General features: G+C 45.6%; 1 protein-coding gene across 1 annotated transcript in view; it reads left to right on the top strand.

Moving 5' to 3' along the window:
- Window positions 1-6481, top strand: part of LOC104496979 (UPF0577 protein KIAA1324-like) — a gene marked incomplete at its 3' end in the record, with an annotated part of 41175 nt that overhangs the window by 9297 nt on the left and 25397 nt on the right. The window lies entirely within an intron of this gene.

Raw genomic sequence — 6481 nt, forward strand, 5'->3', positions numbered from 1 at the left:
AGCAGCTGTTCGGAGGAACAACTGCATAATGCTGCCAACCTCATATTTTCTTTCTGAGCTACAGTTTTCACCACTACCCGGGGGAGGCTGAGAGAATTCAGCCCAAACTCTGCCTGCAGGAGAAGGCAGCATCTCACCTGAATCCCAGGTAATAGGACTTTCAATGAAGAAGGTAGAAATGGGGTTGGGGGGTTGAGGGGGTGGTGAATGTGTGTGTGTGTAGGTGGAAAGCTAGTGTCTGAGATCTTTTCCTGTGTGTTTTCACTGGTTTAGGTAGAGTTGCTCCAGTGCTACCCCCTTCTAATGTTGCTATAATCTGGCAAAAGCAAGTCCTATGTCTTTTTCTGAATTGTAATGTGTTGAGAGCAGGGGGACATAGAAGGATACACATGGACACGTGGACGTGCATATGCTCGGTGGCAACAGAATAAAAAGAAGAGCTGAAATGGTTTTAGGTATCATGAGAAATGTCTGGAGAAAAATGTCTTCTGAGTAATAGAGGTCCAAGTGGTGGGTCCAAGTGGTGTGGGATGGGAAGCCAGCTGAGGGAAGGTGTAAGACTGAGTGGCCAGAGCTGCATAAAGGAGGAAAGCAATTGAATCTATAATAGGTTCGGTGTTGGTGGATGCAGAGCATTAAGTCAGCTTTGATTAATCTTCTGGAGGAATCACAAATATTCTTATCCCTTTCACAGCATGGCAATATCTGGAAGATATTAAACATGAGAAAACACTCCAGAGGAAGGTTTTGGCCTCAGAAGAGGTTGAGTAGTCGTATAGATGTGAGGATCTTCTCTGTTAGTCTAGCTGTGTTCATGACAACACTGTCCTGACCCCCAACATCAGAAAGTTAAGCAACCTGACTTTGCTAGGGTTAGAAGAGAAATTTGCCAGCTAACATTGATCGTAGTCCACCCAAATCACTGGGAGGACCATAGCTGTACTAAAAGGTGGAATGTTACACCGAAGCCTTGCAGTCAAAGGGCAAATGAGGCAAGGCAAAATTGTTTATGACCTGTTTCTCCCTGTGGGAAGCCATATCCATGTCTGCAGCGGGATTGTAAAGTGCTATCAGATTTACAAAGTAATCTAGTGCAAGCACTCTTTAGAAATAGTTACACAGTGGGCAGGGTTCCTGCTTCAGGAGGTCCCATGTCCTTGGTGTGTCCCAGGAGGGAGGTAAGATACTGTTGCTCTCAAGTCACAGAGTTTATAAGAGGGTGGGGATTAATTAGATTTGCCAGTTTGACCTTGTAGACCATTAGAATGCATCCAGTCGTGCTGATGCTGAGGCTGATAATTTGTATTTGGTGTGAGCTTTTCTTCCATATGGTGTCCAGTTATGGTAAGAAGTGCTTGAAAGGTCCATCGCGTGCCATGAAAGACTGTTGCAGCAATCAGTCATTCTTCCTATTAAAAATGTGAGCATTGTTTCCAATTTGAATTTGTCTGGGTCCAGTTTCCAGAAGATGGTTCTTCTTATGCGGTTCTTGGCTTGGTTAAAGAGTCCAGTGGGATCCCGTGTTTTCTTCCCCTGGAGATGCTTACATATTAATTGAGTTGACTCTCAATCTTCTTTTGATAAACTAGATAGACTAAGCACTTCAGATCTCTCACTGCAAGACATTACCCCAAATTTTAAAAGCATTTAAAGTCTTTTTGTTTTACTTTCACCTCTTAAAAATTCCAAATCACAACTATATATAGTATTAGAACAATCTTCTTGCTTGTAATACACACGTTTAATCCTACACATCTCTACCTCCACCTCTAAATATATCCACAGAATTCACTAACACCTTTTGGCACGCCTTGACAATGGAAGCTCTTGGTGAATGATGCGTCCACTCTGACCTCAGACTTGCTGCTCCCTGGAATATATTTCAGCCTTCTGCAGGCAGGGCCAGCACTCCTTGCCTCCTGTAGCTTGTCTTTATCTTTGGCTCCTTTAAAACACACTGATTTCAAGAGGTCTCAGCCTTGACAACATTCTCTCACCCATTGATTTTAATACCGTTCCTTTTCTGTTTGCCTGCAGAGCGTTGATAAAAATGTGGACAGCCATCAGAGTCAGTTCTGGGGCAGGCAGAACTGCCCCCTTCCTCCCTGCTCAGCGATGGTTTCCGACCGACAGCCCTATCTGAGATCTGTTACTCAGGCAGTTTTAATCCATTTAAGATGTACCTTACTGGTATTGTGTGGTACTGCCTTCTTCATCAGAATGACATGCAAAACTAAGTTAACTGTATTAGAAACCCTAAGTCTATTACGTCCACTCGGTTGCCTTTATCACGCGACTGGTAATCCTTTTAAACAATGAAATGAGAGCTGTTTCACAAGACTTGTACAATGGTTTTGGTGGGTATTAGTAGTGTAGCTCTTGTTGATATTTCATGAAGTGAATCTGGTGTCAGCTTTATTTCATGTATGAATGTGTGTGGCTGCCTGCGGCAGTGCTTTACAGCATCTTTTGTTCCCGAGACTGGTCATCTGAACAAACTGCATATTTTTTTTTCTTTGTATTTAAGAAAGCTACAGCTGCAAATCACCAATATTTGCATTGGTTTCACTGGAGCTACTGAATACATCAGTGTATCCAGCACCACCGCAGGTCGTGCTGTTCCTAACCACCTCTGAAAATGTTCTCCCACTTCTAAAAATGCCCTGATGAGGCAAGTCATGAAACCTTTTAGTGCGTCCACAGTTTTTATTCACAGAAAGAAAGACGATCAAATTCAGTCTTTATAATGTGCATTCTCTGTGTAGGTTGGTGCGTAGCACCCAAACTGATACTGATACTTGAGAGGTGTAATAGGAAAGTTTGCTGTCAAGAAGGAGAGGGAATAGTGATGTCCAAATAGGATCAGTAGTGTAGATTCTGGAAAAGATTTTCAGAATTGCCTGCGTAATTTAGCAGCCTTAGTTCTGTTTTCTGAAACAGCGTAGATGTATAAGGAGTCATTCAATAGCAGTGTTTTCTCTGAAAATTAAGTATCGGATGCTTAAATAGGCTCTGGGATAGGGGGCACATAGTGTTCATGAAGGCTACCTTTAAACCAGGAGACTAATTTTCCCTTCGGAGTCTGAAGCAAGAAGGAGGGTTTAGTGGGGGACGAATTAGAGCGCACACCTGAATTACATGGTTTAGATTCCTGAAATTTCACATTGCACCTGAACTTCCCATGCGGTGATGCTGTCCTTTCCATTGACAGCATCTTGCGTGTGTCATGCCCACGAGCATAGTGGTGCTGCAATGTCAACCATTTCTGTGGACAAGAGGTCACTGGTCAGCACTGGATCTGTGCCCATCTGTGCCTTAGTGAGATGGAGCAGCCACGAGCAATGCAAAGCACCAGTGCCCTGGGATGGATAATCTGCCTGTGCCCCGTCTCCATCCTGGGCAAGTACCCCCTTCTCCATCACAGGGGACATCTTCTCTGCCAGGGTCCCTCTGGGCGTGGCCACAACCTGCCCGTCTCCAGCTGGGACAGGCTCCTGAATTGATGCTGCTTAGCTTAGAGAAGGTTTGGTCTGGCTTTTGGTCTCCCCCCTTGCCGAAAGAGGAAGTTGAATGACAGTAGGAGAAGAGAGCATTTCATGCTCGTCACACTCTGTATTTCCTCCCCATCCCCCTCTGGCTGCTCTTGACCGCCTGGAACTAGACCAAACGATGCATCTGTTCCAATGTTGACAGTGATACGTGTTGCCATTAGCCACATTCAGCCCCAAATTGAACCTGGCAAGCAGCTGGCATGCTCAGAGTCAGTTTACTTGCAGACGTATGTGTTTTGACTGGAAATACTGCTGCCTTTGATATACGACTCTTTAAAAAAGGGAAAGAAGGTAATTCCGCATCTAAATAAGAAAAACGTCCATCTCTTTCCTGGAAGGTGAACAGTGAGTGGCAGTATCCTGGCGGCCTGCCTTATCCCTTATACCCTTTTTTCTCTAAATTAATCACGTTGCAAGAAGTTAAAAGATATTAGTTCAGTTAAATAATCTCCGCTCAACCTCACTGCAATGGAAGAGGAGGCTCTGCTGCCTTCCGCATCTTCATTATGGCAAAGAATCGCTTGCAATTACCGACCCCTTACTCGAAATTCACATATCTGGAACGTGTGTGGTTGTGTGGTTAAGCCGCACTCTCCATTTCTTGTTATTTAACATTCTTTAAAAAAATGTTGAAACTGTTAAAGGACTCGAATATTTCATGAGAGAGCTCTCTTTTTTACCTCCCTTCCTGATGGCTTCTCTCCGCACCCTTCAAAAGAAAAAAACAATAAAGCAGGATTAGTTAATAGTGCTAAAGCTGTGAGCCAGGACACCTTTATGCATTCAAGGTGCAAAGCTGTAGAGTGTGTGATCTCAGTTCAGCCACATGGAGGAGTGCTTGCTGCTTTTCTCCGGGTGTCTGAAAAAGCTCTGCTTCTGACCCCAGCTGCAGGTACATCTTACGGCTGGAGCTGAGGTCGCAGGGGTAGCCAGGTGGGATGTTAGCTGTCATCATGGCTTGGCTTCGCGAACGAAGATCTGGGAAGGGCTTTCCCCACGCTCACTGCAAGCGATGTGTGCACCCTTCGATCCAGTGGATTTTTTAGGTGAGGCGCAGCATGTGCGGAACTGGCTCCACCCTTTACACCTGAGGTTCATCTGTCAGGGCCTAGCGAGCTTGGACGGTGACAGCGAAGTCCTCGGGTCGTAGGTTTGGTTAGAGTATCCTTCTCTTAGATGGATGAGCCTTACAGGGCTAAACGAGCTCCATCTGCCCGGGTTTGGAGTCAGAGTTGTCCTTCTCCTAGGATGGCTGCCCGAAGGCTAGTGAGCCCATCCTGCCTGTGGACACACTTTGTCTGACCCTTCAGTTGAGACCTGTCTGGCCTGGGAGACCCCACTGGAGGCACATGCCACCTCCAGCACAGCTCTCAACCCCACAAGGGCACGCAAGTTCTTTCCCCACGTGTGCCACCGCCTGCAGAAAACCTGCACTGAGGGGGAATTTTTTTTCCTGTTGCGGCAGGATCTACCCACTTCAGCACCCCTCCCTGCTCACCTTCTGCCCACTTTTCTTCTTGGTCCGTCACCAGTGCACAACAGGGTTAGAAAAACAGATTTGTTGTCTTGAAGTCCACTGCTTCAACTTCAAAGTGTGCTGATAGGACCAAGGGGGGAAAATGATCCTCTGGCAGATCCTTCCATCAAAATGGACCTTTTGTCTGCATTCCAGTGCTGCCCATCAAGGACAGTTACACAAACAAATATCGTGGGATGGCACACAAATGGAAGCCTGAATTGCAGTGGGATTCAGATGGAAATTGATGCTCTGAAGCCAGGTCTTTATCAAAGTACTCACAGTCAAACAAGTTTTTCTGCAGTTAAACATCAGCACATCTGTAAAACTGCACATGCTGGGACTTCAGTGGGCATCAGTTGCTTTGGCATCATTTTCACCACTTAGGCTAGCAGTCTGGTCTCCTTCAGGCTCTCAGACTAGTGACTCTACATCTCAAAGTGAGTGTATGAAATATCTATCACTGCAGAGCATGGCATGCATGAAACAGTAAAAAATCCCACCATTTCTTGGGATGCAAGTTGAGTGCCTTGCTGTGAACTTGATTTGGCTAGACTGACACAGTTAAGTTTAAAAATCTGCAAGCAACAAAGGAAATACTATGTTTGGCAGAAAGCACTCATTTGTTTTCCATCCAGGATGTTCAGTCTCAGAGAGGACGTGGTACAGCACGGGGCTGGGGGAAAGTCGGGTGACCTGTCGTTGAAATGAGCGTCCAGGCAGTAGTTATCAATTCCCAGCCCAGACGTGGGGCTCCATGGACATACAGGACTTCAGCTGCTGTCCAGGCTTCCTCTGTATAATGGGAATATTCTTCTCTTAGTAGATAGAGGTGCGATCAAACAGGAACAAGGGACATTTACTTGGAGAAAGTAGTTTTAGAGGCATCAGTAAAAAAAGCACTTTGTGAACATTCCTTCCAAATAATACTTCCCCTAGTTACATACATTTTAAGCAGTGTCTTTGCTATGCTGGCAACCAGTGTTTATTTTCTCAGCATGCTAACATAACCCCCGTCAAAGACCCTCGTTTATAAGGAACAGGCCCGTTGGTGATCTTTTCCGGCGTGCTGCTGCGCACTCTTCTTAGCTGCTGCATGGGTGGGTGGTACGAGTCTGCTCTGGCTCTCAGGAGCTGTGCTTGTAACAGAGTTCAAGGTGTAACAGGTGGGTGAACAAGGGTGAGGAGAACTGTTTTACAAGCCCTCCTTTTCAGAAATTGCTTTTGGACACAGTCGGTGGGTAGAAATTTTGTACATAAATCTTGTTTTGCCAACAGAGACAAGCTGTGAATCAGGAGCTGTCATATGGGGTTTGGTTCCTGTGCTGCCACATTGGTGGGAAAAAAAGCGCCGGTGAACATCTCAGTTTTGCAGTAGTTGTTGGTAGTTCAGCTGTTGTTTTCCTGGGACTGA

The sequence above is a fragment of the Buceros rhinoceros genome, unplaced genomic scaffold, assembly GCF_000710305.1.
Source record: "Buceros rhinoceros silvestris isolate BGI_N320 unplaced genomic scaffold, ASM71030v1 scaffold9257, whole genome shotgun sequence".
Lineage (NCBI taxonomy): Eukaryota > Metazoa > Chordata > Aves > Bucerotiformes > Bucerotidae > Buceros > Buceros rhinoceros.